This window comes from Pristiophorus japonicus, chromosome 12 (assembly GCF_044704955.1).
Source record: "Pristiophorus japonicus isolate sPriJap1 chromosome 12, sPriJap1.hap1, whole genome shotgun sequence".
Taxonomy (NCBI): domain Eukaryota; kingdom Metazoa; phylum Chordata; class Chondrichthyes; family Pristiophoridae; genus Pristiophorus; species Pristiophorus japonicus.
This window is the reverse complement of record NC_091988.1, coordinates 171,881,460-171,907,313: the sequence shown is the minus strand read 5'-3', so window position 1 is coordinate 171,907,313 and position 25,854 is coordinate 171,881,460. Positions and strand designations below refer to the sequence as shown.

Below are 25,854 nucleotides of genomic sequence, written 5' to 3'. Positions count from 1 at the left end.
CCACCAAAATGTATCACTTCGCACTTTTCTGTGTTAAATTTCATCTGCCACATGTCTGATCACTTCACCAGCCTGTCTATGCCTTCTTGAAATCTATCACTATTCTCTTCACTGTTCACTATACTTCCAAGATTTGTCTCATCTGCAAATTTTGAAATTGTACCCCGTGCACCTAAGTCCAAATTATTAATGTATATCAAGAAAAGCTATGGTCCTCTTACCGACCCCTGGGGAACACCACTCTATACCTTCCTCCAGTCTGGAAAACAACCAATCACCACTATTTTCTGTTTCCTGTCACTTAGCTAATTTTGTATCCATGCTGCCATTATCCCCTTTATTCCATAGGCTTCAACTTTGCTGGCAAGCCTATTATGTGGCACTTTATCAAACATCTTTTGGAAATCCATATACACCATGTTAATGGCAATGCCCTCATCAATCCTCTCTGTTACCTCAACAAAAAACTTGATCAAGTAACTTAAACACGATTTGCCTTTAACAAATCCGTGCTGGCTTTCCTTAATTAATCAACACTTTTCCAAGTGACTGTTCACTTTGCCCTGATTATCATTTCTAAAAGCTTCCTCACGACCGAGGTCAAACTGACTGGCCTGTAGTTGTTGGGTTTATCCTTACACCCTTTTTTGAACAAGGGTGTAACATTAATTCTCCAGTTCTCTGGCACCACTCCTGTATCTAAGGAGGATTGGAAGATTATGGCCAGCACCTCCGCAATTTTCTCCTTAACCTCCCTCAGTATTCTAGGATGCATCCCATCGGTCCTGGTGACTTGTCTACTTTAATTACAGCCAGCCTTTCTAGTACCTCGTGTTTATTCATTCTTATCCTATCCAGTATCTCCTCTACCTCCTCCTTTAATAAGTCTACGGCAGCATCTTTTCCCTTGTTGAAGACAGATGCAAAGTACTCATTTAGTACCTCAGCCATGCCCCCGCCTCCATGTGTTGGTCTTCTTTTTGATCCCCAATCGGCCCCACCCCTCCTCTTACCAGCCCGCTTACTATTTATGCCTATAGAAGACTTTTGAATTCCATTTTATGTTAGCTGCCAATCTATTCTCATACTGTCTCTTTGCCCCTCTTATTTTCTTTTTCACTTCCCCTCTGAACTTTCTATATTCATCCGGATCATCACTTGTATTCTCAATCTGACACCTGTCATATGCGCTCTTTTTCTGCTTCATCTTACTCACTATCTCTTTCGTCATTCAGGGAGCTCTGGCTTTAGTTGCCCTACCTTTCACCGTCGTGGGAATGTACTTCGACTGTACTCGAACCATCTCCTCTTTAAAGGCAGCCCATTGTTCGATTACAGAAATTAAATGGTTATGTCACCACTGAACTGGAATAGATGCATAATGGTATCAGTGATTTTCCACCACATCATTATATCTAATAACTTGATTTTCTCACTTTTTTTGCTGAAGTCGCTTTATGCAATGTAGTTTGAGTCACATTTTTACAGTGCCTCAAACACTGTCGCACAAAGTCAAGATTTACCTTGATGGATACTTCTACTCAATATGTAATCACATGCCTTTTTAAACTACAGGATACTGGATGAACAGGATGTATTAAAATTAAAAGTGAAAACTGGGCAGGGGAGAAGTAAGGAGAATAACATGGTATCCTGTGCTCTATGTTCACCCATTTTCCCAGTGTCACAGCATGTCTCAGCACTGCAGTTACATGAAACATTTATTTGAATATTTAAGTAATTCTACTAAACGGCAATACAGTATACTAATAAACATAAAATGCAGTGTTTGTGCTCTAGCACAATGGATAGCTAATCAGCTAACCAGACTGAGCTAACTCAGGTGCTGTTAGCAGCCATTCAATGTCCAATATTTGCTTTGTGCACAATTATATCCAATGACTGACTCACTGCAGTGGCGAGAAGGAAGAAACAAAGAGATCAGAACATCATTTTAAATCATACTCTGGTTTGAATGACTCGCAAAATATCACTGCAATAACACTATGATCATTTGCTTGTCATATTAATGCCAAAATAAGGCTGAGTTAATTCTGCACATGTTGTGGGCTGGTACAAGGCAAACACTTCAGCATTCTGAAAAATATCATTGATGTCAACTCATTACTGATGTACGACACAGTTATTCTGTACCTATGTAAAACCTACTTTCCAATGTGTGGTTTTGGTTTTGTTGTATTTAGAAACGATATGAATTTGGGACAAAACAAGATGATTGCATTGATAGGATATGATGAACAGTGTCTGCAAAACCCAGTGTGCATGATTGTGGTCTGGTTTCTGTGCAGCCCTTTTAAAGACTGGGTTGATTTCATGGTGAGCTGTGCACAACCACTTCCTCTGTCAGAGAAGAGTTACTAAATGAATTGATCAAAATGGAACAACAACCAATGTTCAGTTTCCTTTCTGCACAAGTACTATCTACCAGCTTCTGTATTTGTGCAGTGGGAATTCTAAAGGAATGGTCAGAGTCTTGATAATATTATAGTTAATTGGCTCCAGGGACAGGACAGGGAAATGGGATTAGAGTGGCTAGCTGCACTTCAAGATCTAGCACTGGCTCATGCTCAATGAGCCTAATGGCCACCTGTGCTGTAACCTCTATGATTAAAATAAAAGTATTGAGAACACAACCATAAAAAGGTCAGTAAAAAGATGTTAGTTTGACCATAAAAATAGAAGCTAAAAGAGTGATATTGCACTATATTCCCATCACATTTTAAACACATTGGATATGTTCTATTATAAAGATAATTCAACTGTAATTGTCCTTGGTTGAAAACAGCCAGAAAACTGATTAGAGAATTATTACACAACCATTACATCTAGTGCTGGGAACAGGTTTCGCCTTTTCATCAGTTCAGGCATCAAATTAAGTGTCATTGGGAAAAGATTTCCTCTGTGCATTAGAGGCAATAAAATTGTAAACTGCTCAGAAATGTTTTATTGCACTGAACACTCTGCAAATCTTCTCGCAATGTGTGTGAGATTTGCATCCAAGTATGAAGTTCATATTATCCCTTCTGTTTAGGATATGCTCATTTTTCTGCACTGCTGAGGAAGTCTGGACAAAGTGAAGAACATAAAAATACGCATGAGCACGTGGTCGAATTGGATTTCAATCTCAAAGTTACCCATGCTGGTATATTATGCACTTATTCATGAAAGCCTGACATTTGGGCACTTTATATAAATTCAAATTCTGATTGGTTTGTTCCTCTTAGCAAATTCTAGAGTATTTGTAAAAGGCACAAATCAGGTTACAAAATATCACCTGCAAGTGCAATGGGGCATTTACTCTGTTGTTGCAAGTTGCCATACTGCATCCATTTTCTCTGCTTAAATATTTGTGATCCTGGCACTGTCAGGAAGTTGATCAGTGATCAGTATCATTTTTTTTTTCATTCACTCACAGGATGTGAGCGTCGCTGGCAAGGCCTGTATTTATTGCCCATCCCTAATTGCCCTTGAGAAGGTGGTGATGAGCAGCCTTCTTGAACTGCTGCAGTTCTTGTGATGAAGGGACTCCCACAGTGCTATTAGGGAGTTCCAGGATTTTGACCCAGCAACTATGAAGGAATGGCGATATACTTCCAAGTCAGGATGATGTGTAACTTGGAAGGGAACTTGCAGGTGATGGTGTTCATATACGCTTGCTGCCTCTGTCCTTCTAGGTGGTACAGTCGCGGGTTTGGGAGGTGCGCTGAAGAAGCCTTGGCGAGTTGCTGCAGTGCATCTTGTAGATGGTACACACTGCAGCCACGGTGTGCCGATGGTGGAGGGAGTTAATGTTTAAGGTGGTGGATGGGGTGCCAATCAAGTGGCCTGTTTTGTCCTGAATGGTGTGCAGTTTCTTGAGTGTTGTTGGAGCTGCACTCATCCAGGCAAGTGGAGAGTATTCCATTACTCTCCTGACTTGTGCCTTGTAGATGGTGGAAAGGCTTTGCGGACCTGGGCTCTTTTGGTACAGAGGTAAGCAGGGGGTCACATTCTCTAGCACAATAATGGAGGAAGGTGTTTATATTGCAAGATAGTATGGCAGACTTGGATTAGATTGTTGGATTTGTGTTGCTAAATCCCCAAAGTTTGAGACTTCCATAGTAGCAATTCTAGAGAAACTCAAAGCCTCATTGTTAATGAGTGCCCTACCCAAATTAATAGCTTACATATGGTATTTGCATTAGATAATTTCCTGTGGCCTTGCTCATGGTTAGTCAGAGGAAATGGTATGTCTTTCAGCTGTGACTGTTGCAACAGGTTGGAAGAGGTTGCTATGCCACCTTTGCAATGAGGACAAATAATAGGCGTTCTTCTGATGGTTTTATTTTAGTGGTTCCAGTCTCACTTATGGAGCAGCCAAGAACAACAGGTATTACTTTTACAGTTACAGTGCTACCCATTGGTTTCACTGGACTACAGCATGTCAGCATTACCAATTCAAGAATTGTACAGTTTTACTAGTGGATCTCCTGTGGTATTGCACCCAGTAAGTCAGCCAGAGAGTATGAGCCTAGTAATTGGATCATGTCCGACTTTGACTGCGAATCCAGCGGCAATAACGAACCGCCACAGCACAAAATCTGTCCTCTTGCGTCATCAGGATGTGACCAATTTGCGCCCCAAGAGGCAGTGCACTGGTAGTGAAGAAAACAAAGATTAACTAGCGGAGATGCCGGCATCAGATCTGTCATGAATCCGGAGGTTGGGGCTGGAGGGTGAGAAGTGCGGATAGGGAGAGGGTGAACGGTGACTGGCAGCAGTTTTAATGTGGAGCCAGGAGAAGCACTCTTGCTGGCTCCACATTCAGGAAAGTAATGTTTTACTTATCTTTTTGGTGGCAGCCTCCAGTGGCCCCTTTAAAAACCACTGATTTGGTTGCTGTTCATTGGAGAAAAGTGACCACGGCATGAACACTGGATGCAACAGTCAGTCACGGTCCGATATCAGAAAGGGGCTGAAAATAAACAGTACGGCCCCGACGTGCATAGCAATGTGCCTAATGCCTGTTTCAGGTGAGTGTCCTGGACAACCACAGGGCCCCCAAACCAATATGGGATGTAGCGCATGCCTGGCGTGGAATGAGTGCACACCATATTGGACCCTTCAGCGTCCATTTTTCTTCTGAATCATACACTAAGCGATTCAATTACAAAGACATGGTCTCTATCTTACCTGTCAACTTTATGTTGCTGTTTCTATTTCTCTTCTCTTTAGTTTCTCTCTCATCACCTATCGTTATATTGCTCTTTCTGACTTCTGCTTCTGTCTCTGACTTTTTTTCTTTCCTTTTGGGTGGAAGAGAGTTATTGATGTGGCATGGTGTGGGGGAAGTAAAGGCACCACCAAGGGCTGCATTTTTCAGTGGTAGTTGCAAGGAAAATATGGTCTTATGCTCTCAGAAACTCACTTCCCCATTATTTCTGCTTTTCCCACTCCTTCACTCCCATTACATCCCTAACCCTTTCTTAATAGTTCTCCTTTTTTACCACACCTTCTCTTCCATCGCTACCCTTATCTTTTCCTCCTTGACCTGTTCGCTCAGTTCCTGTATCCTCCCCTTCGCATTGTTCTGTTGTCACTCACCTCGCCCTCCATCCATACCCTCTCACCCTAGAACCTATTTCCCTCCTATCTAATCAATACTACAGGTTAGACGTCTTTCAGTGTAGGCTGGGGATAGATATCTGTCAGTGTAGGCCGGGGATAGACATCTCTCAGTGTAGGCCAGGGGTAGACATCTGTCAGTGTAGGCTGGGGGTAGACATCTCTCAGTGTAGGCTGGGGATAGACATCTGTCAGTGTAGGCCGGGGATAGACATCTCTCAGTGTAGGCCGGGGGTAGACATCTGTCAGTGTATGCTGGGGGTAGACATCTCCCAGTGTAGGCTGGGGGTAGACATCTCTCAGTGTAGGCCGGGGGTAGACATCTCTCAGTGTAGGCCGGGGGTAGACATCTCTCAGTGTAGGCCGGGGGTAGACATCTCTCAGTGTAGGCTGGGAGTAGACATCTGTCAGTGTAGGCCGGGGGTAGACATCTGTCAGTGTATGCTGGGGGTAGACATCTCCCAGTGTAGGCTGGGGGTAGACATCTCTCAGTGTAGGCCGGGGGTAGACATCTCTCAGTGTAGGCCGGGGGTAGACATCTCTCAGTGTAGGCCGGGGGTAGACATCTCTCAGTGTAGGCTGGGGGTAGACATCTGTCAGTGTAGGCCGGGGGTAGACATCTCTCAGTGTAGGCCGGGGGTAGACATCTCTCAGTGTAGGCTGGGGATAGACATCTATCAGTGTAGGCCGGGGGTAGACATCTGTCAGTGTAGGCCGGGGGTAGACATTTGTCAGTGTAGGCCGGGGGTAGATGTCGCTCAGTGTAGGTCAGGGGGTAGATGTCGCTCAGTGTAGGTCAGGGGGTAGATGTGGCTCAGTTTAGGTCAGGGGGTAGATGTGGCTCAGTGTAGGTCAGGGGGTAGATGTCGCTCAGTGTAGGTCAGGGGGTAGATGTGGCTCAGTGTAGGTCAGGGGGTAGATGTCGCTCAGTGTAGGTCAGGGGGTAGATGTCGCTCAGTGTAGGTCAGGGGGTAGATGTGGCTCAGTGTAGGTCAGGGGGTAGATGTCGCTCAGTGTAGATCGGGGGTAGATGTCGCTCAGTGTAGGTCAGGGGGTAGATGTCGCTCAGTGTAGGTCAGGGGGTAGATGTGGCTCAGTGTAGGTCAGGGGGTAGATGTCGCTCAGTGTAGGTCAGGGGGTAGATGTCGCTCAGTGTAGGTCAGGGGGTAGATGTGGCTCAGTGTAGGTCAGGGGGTAGATGTCGCTCAGTGTAGGTCAGGGGGTAGATGTCGCTCAGTGTAGATCAGGGGGTAGATGTCGCTCAGTGTTGGCTGAGGTGGGACATTTTCTGTCACGTTTTGAGATTTTTGACTGCCTCGTCTCGGAGGAATTTCAAGTAATTTATATTACAGTATTGCGATTATGTCAAGTTCAGCTCTACAGAGGTTAAATCCACTACATATGCAGTTTTTTAGGAATGTGGAGTAAATTTAGCACATTGAGACATTAGATTCAGCTGAACCGGCTGAACAAATAGGGCCGATTTTAACTCATCTGCCTAGCACACTCTCTGTCCATTTGTATCCCAAAATTGCAGTCATGGTCTTATGTATGCAAAAGGCCCCGATTATCATATTACAAGTAGCCTTCCACCTGAAACAGTGGGTTCCTGGGTCTCCTATCTCAGGACGCTACCCAAGATGGCAGCGGCTGAATCGACAGGTAAACAGGGCGGTAAATGACCCAACGCCATTTTTGGGCCACTCCTGCTGCATTTACGCTCGGTGGCTGGAGGTAAAATTGTCCCTTTGGTGCTTCCGCATATCACATCAGCTGGAGACAATGAGGTTGTGAAAGGCACTGCATAAATGCAAGTGCTTTCTTTCTTTCTTGAGGAAACCTTTCTTCTAGCCTGTTAATCTCCTGACATTATTTTTTTACACATACCGCTGTCAAGAGCATACAGCAAAGCATCGAATTGAATCATATTTGCAGAAAATGCTTCTGTTAGGCAAGTGAGACGAGTTACTATGCGGTATATTGCAAAGACACTTAGCTGCACTTTCTGATTTGTATCATCTCCTTTACAGGAGAATTTGCTCCAGGTGTTTGTTATATGTAACTCAACTCGGAGGGTGACAGATAACCACAGGCTCATATTGTGATCTGCTAGTGCTGCACACAAAAGTGAGAACACTGCTTGGTGTATGAAAATCAAGAACCTTCACCTAGGCACATAACAATTTTTATCTGAACATCCATCAGCACCATTCCCTTTGTAGTTGGTGACTGGTAAAAATAATGTGCATGTTAGTCACTGGGTGTTTTAGTACAATTTTGTATTAATGACTGCTTCCAACTTCATTAAAAGGGATTACTAGCTTTTTCCGCAGATTAATTGATACATTTTCAGTAACCCTGTCAGGACATTTTCAGCTTGTAGTGTTTTTATGTACCAGAGTACGGATACAGGTATGACTGACAATAATACTGGCAGCACAAGCACTATGTGAGCAATTGGGATAACTCGCCCTCTAACATGGAAAAGTGAAACTGTATCATGTATATATTTATTCTCCTTCTGTCCCACAAAAATCATTAAAGAACGTACCTGGATTATTTTCAGAGCTGCCTCCAGCAGTCCCTTTAAATCACAGGCCCTGATTTGCACAGAATAGGATTACATCGGATAAACGGCACAGAAACAGGCAATTCGGCCCAACCAGTTCATGCCGCCGTTTATGCTCCACTCAAGCCTCCAGTTTTTCCTCATCTAAATCCATCAGCATAACCCTCTATTCCCTTCTCCCTCATATGCTTGTCTAGCCTCCCCTTAAATGCATCTGTACTATTCGCTTCAACCACACCCTGTGTTAGCGAGTTCCACATTCTCACCACTCTTTGGGTAAAGAAGTTTCTTCTGAATTCCCTATTTGATTTCTTGGTGACTATCTTATATTGATGGCCTCTAGTTATGCTCTTCCCCACAAGTGGAAACATTCTCTCTGTATCCACTCTATCAAAACCTTTCATAATTTTAAAGACCTCTTTAAGGTCACCCCTCAGCCTTCTTTTTTGAAGAGAAAAGATACACAGCCTAGTCATCCTTTCCTGATATGTATACCTTCACATTTCTGGTATCATCCTTGTAAATCTTCTCTGCATCCTATCCAGTGCCTCTATATCCTTTTTATAATATGGCGACCAGATCTGTATGCAGTATTCCAAGTGTGGTCTAACCAAGGTTCGATACAGGTTTAGCATAACTTCTCTACTTTTCAATTCAATACCTCTAGAAATAAACCCTAGTGCTCGGTTTGCTTTTTTTTAATGGCCTTGCTAACCTGTGTCGCAACCTTTAGCGATTTGTGGATTTGTACTCTGAGATCCCTTTGTTCCTTTACCCCACCTAGACTCGCACCCTCCAAGTAATAAGTGACCTCCTTATTCTTCTTACCAAAATGTAATACCTCACATTTATCTGTGTTGAACTTCATTTACCAATTATATGCCCATTCTGCAAGTTTATTAATGTCCTCCTGTAATTTGTTGCAGTCCTCCTCAGTACTGGCTATCCCCTCCCCTAATTTGGTGTCATCCGCAAATTTAGAAATTGTGTTTTTGATTCCAAAGTCTAAATCGTTAATATAAATTGTGAACAACAGTGGTTCAAGCACTGATGCTTGTGGAACATCTTCTGCCACAGTAAATAGCTACTCTTTACCCCTACTCTCTGCTTTCTGTCTTGAAGCCAGCTCGCTATCCATTCTGCTACTTGTCCCCTGACTCCGCATTCTCTGACCTTGTTCATCAGTCTATTATGGGGTACTTTATCAAAGGCCTTTTGAAAATCTAGATAAATTACATCTACTGCATTACCATTGTCTACTCTCTCTGTTACCTCTGCAAAAAATTCAATGAGGTTGGTTAAGCAAGACTGACCTTTTGAAATCCATGCTGACTATTCATTATTATATTTTTGGTTTCTAGATGTTCTTCTATTTTCTCCTTTAGTAGGGATTCCATTATTTTCCTACCAAAGATGTTAAGCTGACTGGTCTCTGGACCAGTCATTCTCTGGACATGTTCGATCCCCCTTCTTAAATATAGGTATTATGTTAGTTCACGCCTGTTTTGGGTGGGAGCGCTTGGACGACTATTTCCTGGCCTGCTAAAAAATTGTACTGGGTAAGAACGGGGTGGTAAGTACTGCAGTTATTTTGGTCTTACTTCTGTCCCATTCCCATCAAAAACCAGGGCAATAACAAGAGCAAAATCACCCCCAATATCTTCTCACTACTAGTACCATCACCACACTTCCACTTCCTTATAAGACACGATTTTTTCTAAATTCCCATCAGCAACATGATAGGAGATCCACTAGAATATGTATATAGTGATGGCTGTCACACTCCATGCATTACACTTCAACGTGTCACACTATGTTACAGATGGCAAAAAAATCTTAAAATAAAAAAAGTCAGATAGGTTCTCCTGACCTGACCTGAAGCTAGAAATTTACATGGACTTGAGCAAGCGGTCTAGGCTGAGACTTCAGAGAATTCTGCATTGTCAGAGGTGCTATCCTTTGCGTGAGACATTAAACTGAAGCATTGTCTGCCTGTTCAGGTGGAGCTAAAGATCCCATGGCACCATGGGAGCAGTGAGTTCTCCTGGCATCCTAGGAAATTTCTCAGCCAACACCACCAAAAATAGATGAACTGGTCATTCATCACATTGCTGTATGTAGGACCTTGCTGTCCACTTGCTGTATTCATCTCCTCAACAATAACTGTATTTTAAAGAAATGAATTGTATTTGAAGTAGTTTCGGACATCCTGAGAGATATGGTGACGCACTTCATACATTCAAGTTCTTTCTTTACAAAGAGTTACAATTACCCTCTGATTGACCTCAGGGGTTTATAAACAGCAAGTTACCTGGGATAACTCCACGCCGCCCTCCACACCCCCCCCCCCCCCCCATTTCCCACAGTAGCCTTAAAGGGACAGACCAGGTTAGTAATTAAATATAACAGACCAGAAATTCCGGGAACCCCACTCAGCTGCAATAAGGTGTCAGGGTGAAACTTCTGCCTGCCCATCTGACCTCACCTCAAATCTCGGGCGCGGTTCACTGAATAATAGGGATGGATGCCCACGTCATTTCTGGTGCTACTGGTGTGCCTGTCCTGTAGGGGCATTGAAATGTTTTTTTGTTTCATTAGCCATCTGGCCCATGTATCTACGGTGAAGAATTTCAAGTGATAGTTGCGCTACCATTAACCATCGTTGTCTCCGAGATCAATTGCTGCTTGGATATGGCACTGTAGGCTTCACAGACGGCTGTTGTATGCTTGCTTTATGCTGGCTGTGCACTGAGTGGAACTGGTGGGATTTCCAGAGGAGTTCAGCATCCCACCAGTCTTGCCTTAAAAAGTGACATCAGGATAGAACGGGCTGGGCAGAAGCAGCACCTGCCCTGGGTTCGAATTTCTCAGTGAGCCCAGGAAGGGGCAGAAACCTGGCAGAAAGAGGCTCCACCCCAAATTCCAATCCTCTACCCACAATGTGCTAATTCCGTGCCAGAATTTCTACCACCACAGCTGTGTGCCAGATCACCTATAAGCAACACTACAAAATATCTGCTAGTATTATAAATAACAGATGCCACAGCAGTGTTGTCCACTATGTTAGCCACAAGCCACATGTCACTAATTGGGAATCCAGATGCAGCTAATTGCTTTTCTGATTAGTAATTAAATAATAGACACCGTCATTGGGAACGTGATCTCAATTACACGTGTTGTGTGCATGTGAACGTTAAACTTTTTGTGTGTTTTTTGGGTAAAATGGTGAAACGAAAAGCAGAGTATGCAAGTGTTTTTTGATTGTTGAGTGCTTTGCTTCCTTGGTTACTGAACGGTGGTAGACGTTTGCTAAGTAAACATACACGAGAAGTGCACTTATCTGTATTGTGTGAATGTATGTGTTTTCAACTAAAATTAGTGCATGTGGCTAAACAGTGTCACCGTAGCCACACCTGTGGCCAGGCAGCAATTTATTTTGGACTGCACTGTGATAAGGAGCGACTTTGAAGCTGTCCCCAATGTTTGTGCTTCTGATTATGGTTATAAAGCATTCACGCTTTCAATTGTGATCTGAATCTGTCCAATAAGTTACTGCCTTGTAATCACTTCCAGTTAGCCAATATTCTACATATACGTTCATAAAAATTATTGGGAATTGTTACTGTCTTTAATGTCATTCATGGTTTATTGAGTTTACGTGGTAGTCTGAGACAAAGGCTATTACACACAAAATAAACAATACTAAACTAACTTAGATAATTTAGCTTATCCCCCCATCTATTTTTACTGAAAACTGTTTCAATCAGACCCCCCTGTTAATAAAACTTGAACAAATTAAATATGAAAAAATTGCAGGCTCCAACACTATTTCTGATGTATTTGACCCCACACACTTAAACTTTAATTAAATATTTTAAATTAGGTTCAATACGAATTTGTTGTGACCTTCTTTTTTAATGTTGGCTTTAGTTCAGTTATGTGGTTAGATGCCAAAGGATGGTTCATTTTAATAACGTGATTTAAGTAAACCATATCAATGCATTTTTAGTTTGGTAGAGACAACACTTTGATCACAATGTACAAAATACGCTTGTTTCAATGTGGATTCAAAATGATTTGGTAAAAACATATCTATGGTATTTTTAATACTTTGCTCAATGGACATATGAAAAAATAAAATATATTGTTTCCTTTTCTTATTCGCATCTTGTTTCCAGCTTTTGATTCCCGAGGCTGAGTACAGCCCATGGGAATACATTTAATTGGTGCCAAAGCATCGGAACTTATTAGACTCACATGTACCATGTGCGTTCAGTTAAACCTGTGCACAAGTTCTTTTTTCTGTTCATTTATAATTTACACAGGTACAGAAAATAAAGGATTTACGCAAACATCTTTATGAGTTAAGATAGAAATATTCCTTCTGACAATGTTAAAAATACATCTCTCACTGCTGGCCATAGTTTTTGTTCGCAAATATTCCAAAGCACTCATTTTACTCGATTGTTTATCATTTATGCATGCATTTTTGTTTATTTTAATTCACTGTTATCCCACTCAACATGCAGTGGTTCCTCATTGAATTCCACAGACATTATCTCAGACAAAGTCAATGTTGGTTCTGATTGATATGCTAGGTGGCATGCTGAAAATTATCTCCGCTCCCCAGTCTGTTCCGAATCCCTCCAGATCACCTGGCCAGGACTAGGATTCTCACTTGGGGTGGCATTGTTACCTTGCAGCACATATGGACAGCTGGCCAGGAGATTATTGGAATAGTCGGGTCTGGGTGACAAAGGCATGGATGAGGATTTCAGCGGCAGATGCACTGAGGTAGTGGTGGAGGCAGGTGATGTTATAGTGTAGAAGTGGGTGGATGTTTGTGATGGAGAAGATATGGGGTCAGAAACTCAGCATGAGGTTGAATAAGACATCGGGATTTCAAATAATTTTGTTCAATCTGAGGCCGTGGCCAGGATGGGAATGGAATCAGTTGTAGTAAAACGAAGTTCGTGGCAGGTGATAATAATATTTAATTGAAGCAAATTGCAGCTAATCCAAGACTGGATGTCAGTCTGACAACTCAAAGGCAGTGAAGGGATCAAGAGATGTGGTGGAGAGGTAGAGCTGGGTATTGTCAGCATACATGTGGAAGCTTCAGTGGTGCTATCAAGGTGTCGCATCTTATTTATTTGAAGCAGGCCGATTGCTGAAATAATGAAAATATTCAAAGTAAATTAAGAGATTATCTCTCCTCTATCACACAGTGTGGTCCCATGCCAGAATTTGGTCCGAAAGCTCTTAATTATTTTTTTCTTAATTACCATTGTTTTTAAGGCTGCTAGGAGTTTACTAGTACAGTCAGATTTTTAAGCAAATGCCCAATGTTGTACCTTGAGCTAGGGACTGGATTAAGGAATTACCCAAACTCAATTTACTTAGAATGCTGACAGCTGGTACACAGGATCATTTCAAACCATCCATCTTGGTTGGATTCAAATACCCTGTGTCACTCGGTATCCCTACCTTAATAACATCAACCAACAATATATATATTCTTCAAACAACACAGATTTTGCTGGGGAATACTTCAGAAACTTGGGCCCTTCAGCCTTGATAGAGGCAATTGAAAGAAGACCTTATAAGAAAGAAAAACATGGATTTACATAGTGCCTTTCACAACCACTGGACATCTCAAAGCACTTTACAGCCAATTAACTACTTTTGGAGTGTAGTCACTGTTGTAATGTAGGAAACATGGCAGCCAATTTGCACACAAGCATGCTCCCACAAATAGCAATATAATAATGACTAGATAATCTGTTTTTTTGTTATGTTGATTGAGGGATAAATATTGGCCAGGGCACCAAGGATAACCCCCCTGCTCTTCTTTGAAATAGTGCCATGGAATCTTTTACATCCACTTGGGAGGGTAGATGGGACCTCAGTTTAACATCTCATCCAAAAGACAGCACCTCTGACAGTGCAGCATTCCCTCAGTACAGCACTGGAGTATCAGCCTAGATTTTTTTTGTACTCAAGTGGACTTGAACCCACAACCTTCTAACTCAGAGTCTGAGGCAAGTGTGCTACCCACTGAGCCACAGCTAACACTGACCTATTATAGAGGTATACAAGATGTTAAATGAGATACAAAGGTAAATGTGATGCACAGCTTCCAACTAAACTTTGAAAGTAGGGGAAGGGGTACAGGTTCAAACTTGGAGAAAGTGAAAGGCCAATTTTAAGATTCATGTCAGGAATTTCTTCACATAAAGTGTGATCAACTCTTGAAATGCGCTTCCAGGTATAGTAGTGGTAAAATCTTAAAGAAACAGTTGGATCCTGCGATTAAGGAATAAAAGTTTTTCTACTGGGCACAGCTGAACTGGGCCAAATGGCCACCTGTACTTATCTTATGAATGTTTGTGATTTTGTGGTGAGTTATATTAATAATGGCCTCTAATTTGCTGTAGGAATGAATCTAACGGCGTCTGCCATTAGTTAAACGTACTTTTGCACGTTTAGGTTTTTTAATTTTTTGCATGGCAAGTTGCTGAAAGTGCGAGCTGATAATGTTGCAGTGAGGGAAAGTGGGCACCTGGGACCTGAGTGAACAGGGCAAATAACTGTGTATCTCCTTAACCAATCAGACTGAAGGACTGTGAAAATAATAGCGCAAATACTGAGAAGGAAATGTAAATTAGAGTGGGTGAATTCAATGTCAAATCAGGTACAGAAAGAGAAATAAGGAGAGGGCTATCGAGGGAAATCAGGGATAGTTTTAAAGCCAAGGAAGTGGCATACAAATTGGCCAGAAATAGCAACAAACCCGGGGACTGGGAGAAATTTAGAACTCAGCAGAGGAGGACAAAAGGTTTGATTAGGGCAGGGAAAATAGAGTACGAGAGGAAGCTTGCAGGGAACATTAAAACGGACTGCAAAAGCTTCTATAGATATGTAAAGAGAAAAAGGTTAGTAAAGACAAAGGTAGGTCCCCTGCAGTCAGAATCAGGGGAAGTCATAACGGGGAACAAAGATATGGCAGACCAATTGAACAAGTACTTTGGTTCGGTATTCACTAAGGAGGACACAAACAACCTTCTGGATATAAAAGGGGTCAGAGGGTCTAGTAAGAAGGAGGAACTGAGGAAAATCCTTATTAGTCGGGAAATTGTGTTGGGGAAATTGATGGGATTGAAGGCCGATAAATCCCCAGGGCCTGATGGTCTGCATCCCAGAGTACTTAAGGAGGTGGCCTTGGAAATAGCAGATGCATTGACAGTCATTTTCCAACATTCCATAGACTCTGGATTAGTTCTTATGGAGTGGAGGGTAGCCAATGTAACCCCACTTTTTAAAAAAGGAGGAAGAGAGAAAACAGGGAACTATAGCCTGACATCAGTAGTGGGTAAAATGATGGAATCAATTATTAAGGATGTCATAGCAGCGCATTTGGAAAGAGGTGACATGATAGGTCCAAGACAGCATGGATTTGTGAAAGGGAAATCATGCTTGACAAATCTTCTGGAATTTTTTGAGGATGTTTCCAGTAGAGTGGACAAGGGAGAACCAGTTGATGTGGTATATTTGGACTTTCAGAAGGCTTTCGACAAAGTCCCACACAAGAGATTAATGTGCAAAGTTAAAGCACATGGGATTGGGGGTAGTGTGCTGACATGGATTGAGAACTGGTTGGCATTCAGGAAGCAAAGAGTAGGAGTAAATGGGTACTTTTCAGAATGACAGGCAGTGACTAGTGGGGTACCGCAAGGTTCTGTGCTGGGGCCCCAGCTGTTTACCTTGTACATTAATGATTTAGACGAGGGGATTAAATGTTGGATCTCCAAATTTGCGGATGACACTAAGTTGGGTGGCAGTGTGAGCTGCGAGGAGGATGCTATGAGGCTGCAGAGTGACTTGGATAGGTTAGGTGAGTGGGCAAATGCATGGCAGATGAAGTATAATGTGGATAAATGTGAGGTTATCCACTTTGGTTGTAAAAACAGAGGGACAGACTATTATCTGGATGGTGTCAGATTAGGAAAAGGGGAGGTACAGCGAGACGTGGGTGTCATGGTACATCAGTTATTGAAGGTTGGCATGCAGGTACAGCAGGCAGTTAAGAAAGCAAATGGCATGTTGGCCTTCATAGCGAGGGGATTTGAGTACAGGGGCAGGGAGGTGTTACTACAGTTGTACAGGACCTTGGTGAGGCCACACGTGGAGTATTGTGTTCAGTTTTGGTCTCCTAACTTGAGGAAGGACATTCTTGCTATTGAGGGAGTGCAGCGAAGGTTCACCAGACTGATTCCCGGGATGGCGGGACTGACATATCAAGAAAGATTGGATCAACTGGGCTTGTATTCACTGGAGTTCAGAAGAATGAGAGGGGATCTCATAGAAACGTTTAAAATTCTGACGGTTTTAGACAGGTTAGATGCAGGAAGAATGTTCCCAATGTTGGGGAAGTCCAGAACCAGGGGTCACAGTCTAAGGATAAGGGGTAAGCTATTTAGGACCGAGATGAGGAGAAACTTCTTCACCCGGAGAGTGGTGAACCTGTGGAATTCTCTACCACAGAAAGTTGTTGAGGTCAATTCACTAAATATATTCAAAAAGGAGTTAGATGTCGTCCTTACTACTAGGGGGATCAAGGGGTATGGCGAGAAAGCAGGAATGGGGTACTGAAGTTGCATGTTCAGCCATGAACTCATTGAATGGCAGTGCAGGCTCGAAGGGCCGAATGGCCTACTCCTGCACCTATTTTCTATGTTTCTATGTTTTTCTATGAAAGAAAGATTGTATTAAGAGAGAAAAAGGGAGACAGAAAGGAAATGTTTTTTTTTATTTTAAATTCTACATTTAAAAAATCTCCAACAGCAAATAATACCAGAAGGAATGAGATTCCATACCTGTATTAGTTAATTTTCAGTGCTAGAGTGGTTGACTGGCAGTATTTACAGTTATCATGTCATTAAAGAGGTTAAAGACTAAAATGGACAAGACTTAATTTTCTGTGGTCAGCTTGGTTCATATCTACTGTGCAAATACAGCAACTATATGCCATTCAATGCATTTCAATGGTGAACCAAACAGTGAGATGACGTTTTTGTAAAGCGAAGCAACTCTGACAGCACTTTTAAATATCCACGTTTAACTGCAAATCTGCCCCTCGCCTGAAGTTGATGTACCATTTGCATTTAAATAACAGCAAATGCCATTAGCTTCACCATTATTCTGACAACAAATTCTGACCTAATATCTACACTTACTGTAAGTAATGAATTCCAGTATATAAGTAGCATAACAGTGAGAATGTTTGCTACACAATCACAGTTTCATGAATTAAAATTCCAGAGTAATCTGTCACTGCGAACTACCAGCCACGTGTGCAATTAATTTAATGAATACTTAAATGAGGTGAGTGAGGGGCCTTATAAAACTGAGTATTTTATATCAAGGAGGAAAAACAGGTGATTTTTGTGACACTTGGAAAATGCGCTATGATACAGCTGTGTATACTGGCACTTCTATATTTATAGCAGCTATGGAACTCTTGATCTAAACAACACTTCTTGACAAGAATATATGTTCATATATGTTCATCAAAATTCAGTTACACAAAGCACATACACATATGGTTTGACTGCTGAAAACTTGGGCATTATTGGGAAGGAATTGAAAGGAGATGTCTTTTGTAAAATGGGAGGAGGCTCATGTGGAGCAGAAACACCAGCATAGACCTGTTGGGCCAAATGGCCAGTTTTTGTGCTGTAAAATTCTATGTAATTCCAGTAGTTGTAATCAATGCTCCCTTTAAGCTGCGCGGCTCTCTGGACCTTCTGCGCAGCTGGCTCTTCAATGCAAAAAACACGCATGCGAATTTTTTGAATGGGCTGCGCACCCATTGATTGTAATAGTTAACTTTCAGTGCCAGAGAGTTTGTTTGGCTGTAATTAACACGCATCCCATTGTTAAAAGAGTATGTTTAGATCATTCTATGTATCTTTCAACTTCTTTATCTAACGAGAGAAGAGTAATTGATTCTAATTGAAATAAACTGTCATGTTGTTGCATTCTTTCATTGTCACATTAATCATTGGCCTATAGTATGCCTCATGTTGTATCCCCGAACAGAAAGCTTATGCCTTATTTAGTGCTGAGTGCCCTCACTCACCGCCTCTTTGTTTTTCCCCATCTGGTTGATTGCACTTCGCTTATGTAAAATCAGTAATTGATATCAAAAGTGACAAAGCATCAGCTACTCCGATAGAATGAATAGCAAATGCCTGCATGCACACAAAACATTAACTCCACATAATGTTCTAACATCAGTCAATATTTTAATAGTAGCTCTTTGTTCTAATACTTGACCACCTTTCTTCTGAAGGAGACATGGTGAGGAACTGGATGATCACTCTTTTGTGAACTAAAATACTAAATATCCAGCTATAGTAGTTCATTTTAAAGAACGAGAAAGAACACAAGATGGTACCCAGTTTTCTCACAACTCAATTCATCTCTTCAACTTTTTTAACTTTGGTTATTTCTGGAATCTAACAAAGATGTTATTGTAAACTCTACAGAGCTTCAAATGGAATGGCAATTAGCTGTCTTGTATGTGGCTGAACATTACTGATCTCCCTCAGGGTCTTCATACGGCCAACTCAAACTGCACTATGACTACAGATTATTTTTTGTTTAAAATGACACTCCTAAACCATGTCTCATGAGCCTTAAACCTTGCGTGGACTCGGGCCTAAATGACATTTCCTCATTAATAATCCAAAGCCTCAATCAATGAGTGGCTGTCACCAATCAAGAGAAGAATGGAGTCCTTGTTCCATGGAAATGCAGGGAATAGGATGTGACAAAAAAACACAATGCTCACACATACTACTTTTCTGGATATAAGATATAATTCTTGCAATCTGGATAATCTCTCCTGCTGAAACTAAATGAAGTTCTATGAATGAAGCAAATTAGGAAGAAACCACAGGTGGTTGTTGAAGCAGAGATTGTATCATAATTTAAAAGGCAATTGGATAAGTATTTGAGAAGCAAGAGTAGAAAAGGATGTGAGGAAGGTCAAGGAAATGGGATTAGAATATCTAAACTCCTGTTGAAGAACTAGCATCTTCTCTGGCACAATGGGTGGACGACCTTCTTCTGTGCTGTAATTTTTATGTTTTACTAACAAATAATCTTCAAAAAGAAAATAAACTAATGCAGCAGACTAATACCATTCAATATAGAATTCTTAACTGAATATGTTGTCCTTCGTGAAACAACATTCCTTTAGAATTGTTAATAATGTACCTTAACATTATTTTTAAAATGGATAACATCCACACTTTGCTGGTGTGTAACCCTGTGTTTTTCACTGTGATGCTAACAATAGTGCACCTGCTTTTCCATTAAGCTAGGTTTATTTCAGTTGTGACTTTAAAAAATAAGATATTTTGTTACATGAAGAAATAGTGCTTACACTGTGTGATTGTGTTAATTTCTAGTTTAGCACAAATGCTTTCCAATGTATTAACAAAACAAATTTCAATATTAATCTTAGGAACAGTAATTAAAATAAACCACATCCTAGATGATGTTTTTGTACAACTACTTAAAAGATTTGCATCTAATTTCTCATTCTTAATAACACAATCAAAACACCATTCAGCAAAGAGAGGAATTTTATATAAAATTGTTGACTGTTCATCTGTTAATACTGCCAGCAGTAATTTCTAGCCTTATATCAGCAGGGAAGACAGTTGTAAAGATTTGGTGATTTAGGATTTCCTAAAATCCTATAAAGAAAAATATTTTATTGGGTGGCATGGCAGTGTAATATGTAATATGTTGGAGGATCAATTATTTCTCTAGATCCTAAACTCCACCCTGGCCTCTGGCTTAGCACATCACTATAGAAACACGGCTGCGATTGGGAACTCAGCCCCACTACCATTAACATCAGCATCTTGACTCTTGTTTGCTTCTTGGTGATGAGTCAAGAGCCGCTTTGGAGGTGACCTGCAAGTAGGCCAGAGAAGAAAGTGGACTGGGAGGACTACTAAGGGGAGAAAGCCAGAAGAACAAAAAGGAAGCTAACATACCCTAATAATGTACAAATCTTAAAAGGTATTTTTTTTAAATCACAGAAATATTACAGGCCTATGGCTAAACATAATCTAAAACACCACAACAGTTAGGAATTATAAATTAGTAAGTTTATGCTTAATACACACAATATGATGGACCTGGAATTAAGCTATAGGATGGGAACCAACTTTTATATAAAAATAAAAAAAGACGGGATTTATATAACGCCTTTCACGACCACCAGACGTCTCAAAGCGCTTTACAGCCAATGAAGTACTTGGAGTGTGGCCACTGTTGTAATGTGGGAAACGCAGCAGTCAATTTGCGCACAGCAAGTTTCCACAAACAGCAATGTGATAATGACCAGATAATCTGTCTTTCTTATGTTGTTTGAGGGATAAATATTGACCAGGACACCGGGGATAACTCAGCCTGCTCTTCTTCGAAATAGTGCCATGGGATCTTTTACGTCCACCTGAGAGAGCAGGCGGGGCCTCAGTTTAACGTCTCATCTGATAACACCTTATAATGTCATGAGGACATTTCAAAGTGCTTCACAACCAATAAATTACAACACAATTAATAAATTAATACCAGCTTATGAACATTTAAAACATTCACCTGATTTTTTCAATGAATTGGTTAATGCCTCTGCTGAAATAGAGGATGATGGAATTCCAGGCGATAGCATTGAGCATTCATACGACTATAAATCTTGTTATTTCAAAGCCACAAAATTTCAAAATCCAAACATTTCAGTCATCATCCAGCTTCTCATGCTCTCTAGTATTTTTTTCTGTGTTCGTGTGCTCTAATTTGAGCTGAAAGTTATTTATTTGTTCAACCTTCTCAGCATTTTTCAGATGTATGTCACTTGCAGTCCAGTTTCAGATTCCCATTGTTCTAGCATCTTTTTTCCTGTTGTATTGATCAGAGTTAAGGAGGCCAACTGATACATGTGCCTCCTGGGGTAACTGATCGACAGATATTTATGTTTTTTCTAGCAGGGTTTAATTCCAGATACTCATGCACTGAACTCTGCTCTTCACCCCAGTGCTCTGCAGTAAACGAGGGGGGGGTGGTGGCAAAGGGGGCTTGTCAGTATATAATTTACATGATCCTGAAATTGATGTCCTCTGTAAAAACTTGGATATTTTCAAATTGGACAACATATAGAGGATAACTCTCACTCCCCAGAAACTGGCCTGCATGATTATCTTTTGCCCATATAAATCAGGAAAAATATTTTGCAACAGCCATGAACCACTGCCTGCAAAGTTTAAAATCCCAGAACAGGCTGGGGCTCTTTTCTCTCGAAAAGAGAAGGCTAAGGTGTGATCTAAAATTATGAAGGGGTTTGCTAGGGTAGACATAGGGAAGATGTTTCCATTTGCGAGAGCGTCCAAAACTAGAGGACACTCATAATAAGGTAGTCACTAATAAATCCAATAATGAAATTCAGCAGAAAGTTCTTTACCCAGAGAGTAGTTAGAATGTGGAACTTGTTATCACACAAAGTAAATTTAAGAGGAAGCTCGATAAGTACACGAGGGCGAAAGAAATAGGATATGCAGAAAGGTTAGATGAAGTGGGGTGGAAGGAGGCTCCTGTTGAGCATAAACCAGTTGGGCCGAATAGTTGTGCTGTAAATGCTATGTCGTTGAGATATAATCTATTCTCATGCTGAACTACATTTTTTTTCTACGTTCAAATGGAAATTAACGTTTAGCCGAGCAGTTGACATTTCTATATCTCAATTAACTGAAATGATTTTGGATTCAACTATACAGAAGCGGAAAGTATTATTCAACAGTGAAGACCTGATCGTTTGTTTCAAAACGCCTAGTTAAAAATAGACGGAATGAACAATGCACTGAAAGAACAGTACACCAAAGGTGAACAATGCCAGCAGGCAACAGCTGCAGATGAAAAATGCTGAGAATTGTTGAGCATTGACATCAGCGAGATGGTGTGATTACTTACAGCAGTTTTAGTAAGATCGCAAAGCCGTAACAATTCTGACAGTTTCAAGTTCAAGCGACGTCTTCTGATTTCAGGAAAATGCTAGACAGAAATCAATTTTGAGCGCTGCATTTTAAGTAGCTTCTGCTTGCTGGCTGCTATCGACATATTTAATCATGTGCTAATCGTTTATGAGCACATTGAAAGCAAACGACCAGGGGTCGACTGTACAACGTTCATTCAGTAGGTCACATTATATATATTTGCATAAAACAAATCCTCTCCAGTTTCTAATCTAACATGGGCAATGCACAGCTGTAATTTTTTAATCCATTGCTTAATTTATAAGGAATGTATCCCATACCAGGGCTTATATATAAATGAATTCTTTTTATGTTTTTTTCAAAAATGCACAAGCACTTCTCGCTCTCTCTCACATACACACACATAGATGGGAGAAATTAGTTGATTATAGTAATTAGCTTTCTGATTGGCAATTCCCCATCATCGCATTGACGGATACCACGGAATGAGTTCGTCGTGTTACATGGAGAAAAAAATTGGTCAACAGATTAAAAACTTCACCTCTCAGTTCAGACGCAACTTAAAATGGTTCTTATCTGAGAACAATCTTGTTATTAAACTGCGCAATCCAGTGCATAATCGATTGTTAAATAGGATACTTACTCAGAAAAATAAATCTTGTAAAAGTGATCTATTGCGCCTTGGTTTCGGGATCATATGTCTCCCAATTTCCCCGAAGCGAATATTTCTAATGCAACAGCGTTGTCTGGCATTGGTTGCAACACATTATTGCATCGCATTCTGCAGCTTCACAAGTAGTGCAAAGACAAACAAATCGCAATGTTCTTCACGCGTTCGATGCGAGGAATATTACCTCATGCTGTATGGGTGCTCAGTTCACAGCTATCGTATTCACTCATCTTTCAGTAGAAAGGGCTCACAGACTGCCAGTCAGAGCCATGTGATGAAGCAGCGCTGGGGCTGAGAGATCTGCAGCGTCCCCTGCAGTGACTTCCATTGGCGATGGGTCCAACTCTTCAAAGTAGCCGCCTCTCAACTGTAGAACTGTTACCCCGCCTTGTGAACTGGTGAGGGGATGTTTACAGTTCGATCAATCTTTATCACATTCCACAGAAATATGAAAAAAAATCATCTGGTATCAGTCGAGAGCTGTGTAAAAGACAAGTAACTACAGGTCTATATAATGCAATGGCTAATGTGGTGCTGGGAGATGGACACATACTCTTTAAAGCTGGTCAGTGGGGCCAATAAAGTGCGCTTAACACTCACTTTGCCTGTCTTCCCCTGGGGATTGGGAAGACATGTCACATTTCAGCCCAGTTTACACGGTTACACGTTGGAACATTGAATGGCTGGAACAGAGCTTCGGATAAAGGGTAATTGTGCATGGGTGTGTGGAGGAAATGGGCTCGATACAACAAGATTAACAACTTGCATTTGTATAGCGCCTTTGAAGTAATAAAGTGCCCCAGGATGTTTCACAGAGTAGAGGCAAACCAAGCGGCAGCGGAAGAATTCGAAGACAGGTTTTGAGAAAGCTTTTGAAGGCAGAGGCTTCAACACTGGTGACCTGTGGAATCAAGTTGGGGGTGGAGAGAAGCATCTGGATGTGGGCACCGTGCCTCTGGATGGTCTTTCAGGGACAACATATAAACAAGGAAGTAGAGGATGAGAACCATGAGGTAAGGTGCTACATAAATTAAAGTTCTCTCTCGCTATCGCCCTCTGTTCATGTTTAGTAAAGAAGCATTGTATTTATATAATGTATTATTATGTCTGTCAAAAATGTCTCAAAATGCTTTATATAGGGATATAATGTATAGGACTGAGAAAAAAAAACCATTACACCCAATTGTCTGTCCCAGCAGCACAATGAATCATCTTGAAGAGCAGTGAATAGTGTTATGTAGGTAAATGAAGCAATCATTTGGCACACGGCAAAATTCTACAAACAGCAATGCAATGGCCAATCAATCTTCTTTCTTGGAATGGAAAAGAATTAAACCAGAATGGATGGCAGCAAGAAGTTCAGAAAGAAAAATGAGCAGTAAGACCGAAAGAGACATATGCAGGCAACGAATAACATGCCAAAAAAGGCCTAACTGACAGCCCACAGGTGTGAGAGGGAGTTCTGTATGTGCTAAATAGTTCCAGTAAGGGCACACAACATTCAAAAAACACATACCACAAACCACTACTGCAAACCCTGCAGGTGTAGCATCTTAGATATTCCACCACCAAACACATCTAGCCTGAACAATGCTGTCTCTCTCTCTCTCTCTCTAACTATAAACATAACATAACAAATAGGAGCAGGAGTAGGCCATATGGCCCCTCAAGCCTGCTCCACCATTTAATACGATCATGGCTGATCCGATCATGGACTCAGGTCCACTTCCCTGCCCGCTCCCCATAACCCCTTATTCACTTATCGTTAAGAAACTGTCTATCTCTGTCTTAAATTTATTCAATGACCCAGCTTCCACAGCTCTCTGTGGTAATGAATTCCACAGACTTACAACCCTCTGAGAGATGAAATTCCTCCTCATCTCAGTTTTAAATGGGCGGCCCCTTATTCTAAGATTATGCCCCCTAGTTCTAGTCTCCCCTGTCAGTGGAAACATCCTCTCTGCATCCACCTTGTCAAGCCCCCTCATAAGCTTATACATTTTGATAAGATCACCTCTCATTCTTCTGAGTTTCAATGGGTAGAGGCCCAACCTACTCAACCTTTCCTCATAAGTCAACCCCCTCATCTCCGGAATCAACCTAGTGAACCTTCTCTGAACTGCCTCCAAAGCAAGTATATCCTTTTGTAAATATGGAAACCAAAACTGTACGCAGTATTCCAAGTGTAGCCTCACCAATACCCTGTATAACTAGCAAGACTTCCCTGCTTTTATACTCCATCCTCTTTGCAATAAAGGCCAAGATTCCATTGGCCTTTCTGATCACTTGCTGTACCTGCGTACTATCCTTTTGTGTTTCATGCACAAGTAGCCCCAGGCCCCACTGTACTGCAGCAGTTTGCAATTTTTATCCATTTAAAAAATAACTTGCTCTTTGATTTTTTTTCTGCCAAAGTGCATAACCTCATACTTTCCAACATTATACTCCATCTGCCAAATTTTTGCCCACTCACTTAGCCTGTCTATGTCCTTTTGCAGATTTTTTGTGTCCTCCTCACACATTGCTTTTCCTCCCATCTTTGTATCGTCAGCAAACTTGGCTACGTTACACTCGGTCCCTTCTTCCAAGTTGTTAATACTGATCCCTGTGGCACCCCACTAGTTACTGGTTGCCAACCCGAGAATGAACCATTTATCCCGACTCTCTGTTTTCTGTTAGTTAGCCAATCCATTATCCATACTAATACATTACCCCCAACCCCATGACCTTTTATCTTGTGTAGTAACCTTTATGTGGCACCTTTTCACATGCCTTCTAGAAGTCCAAATACAACACATCCACTGGTTCCCCTTTATCCAACCTGTTCGTCACATCCTCAAAGAATACCAGCAAGTTTGTCAAACATGACTTCCCCTTCATAAATCCATACTGACTCTGCCTGACTGAATTATGTTTTTCCAATT

At 41.3% G+C, this 25,854-nt stretch overlaps 1 protein-coding gene across 1 annotated transcript in view; it reads right to left on the bottom strand.

Annotated features, from left to right (window-relative positions):
* Positions 1–22,936, bottom strand: part of LOC139277050 (phosphoprotein associated with glycosphingolipid-enriched microdomains 1) — a 149,835-nt gene extending 126,899 nt beyond the window's left edge. The window contains exon 1 of the mRNA XM_070895062.1: positions 22,904–22,936. The gene's annotated coding sequence lies outside the window, so the exon portion shown is untranslated. The remainder of the gene's footprint in view (positions 1–22,903) is intronic.
* Between the last annotated feature and the right edge of the window lie 2,918 nt (positions 22,937–25,854).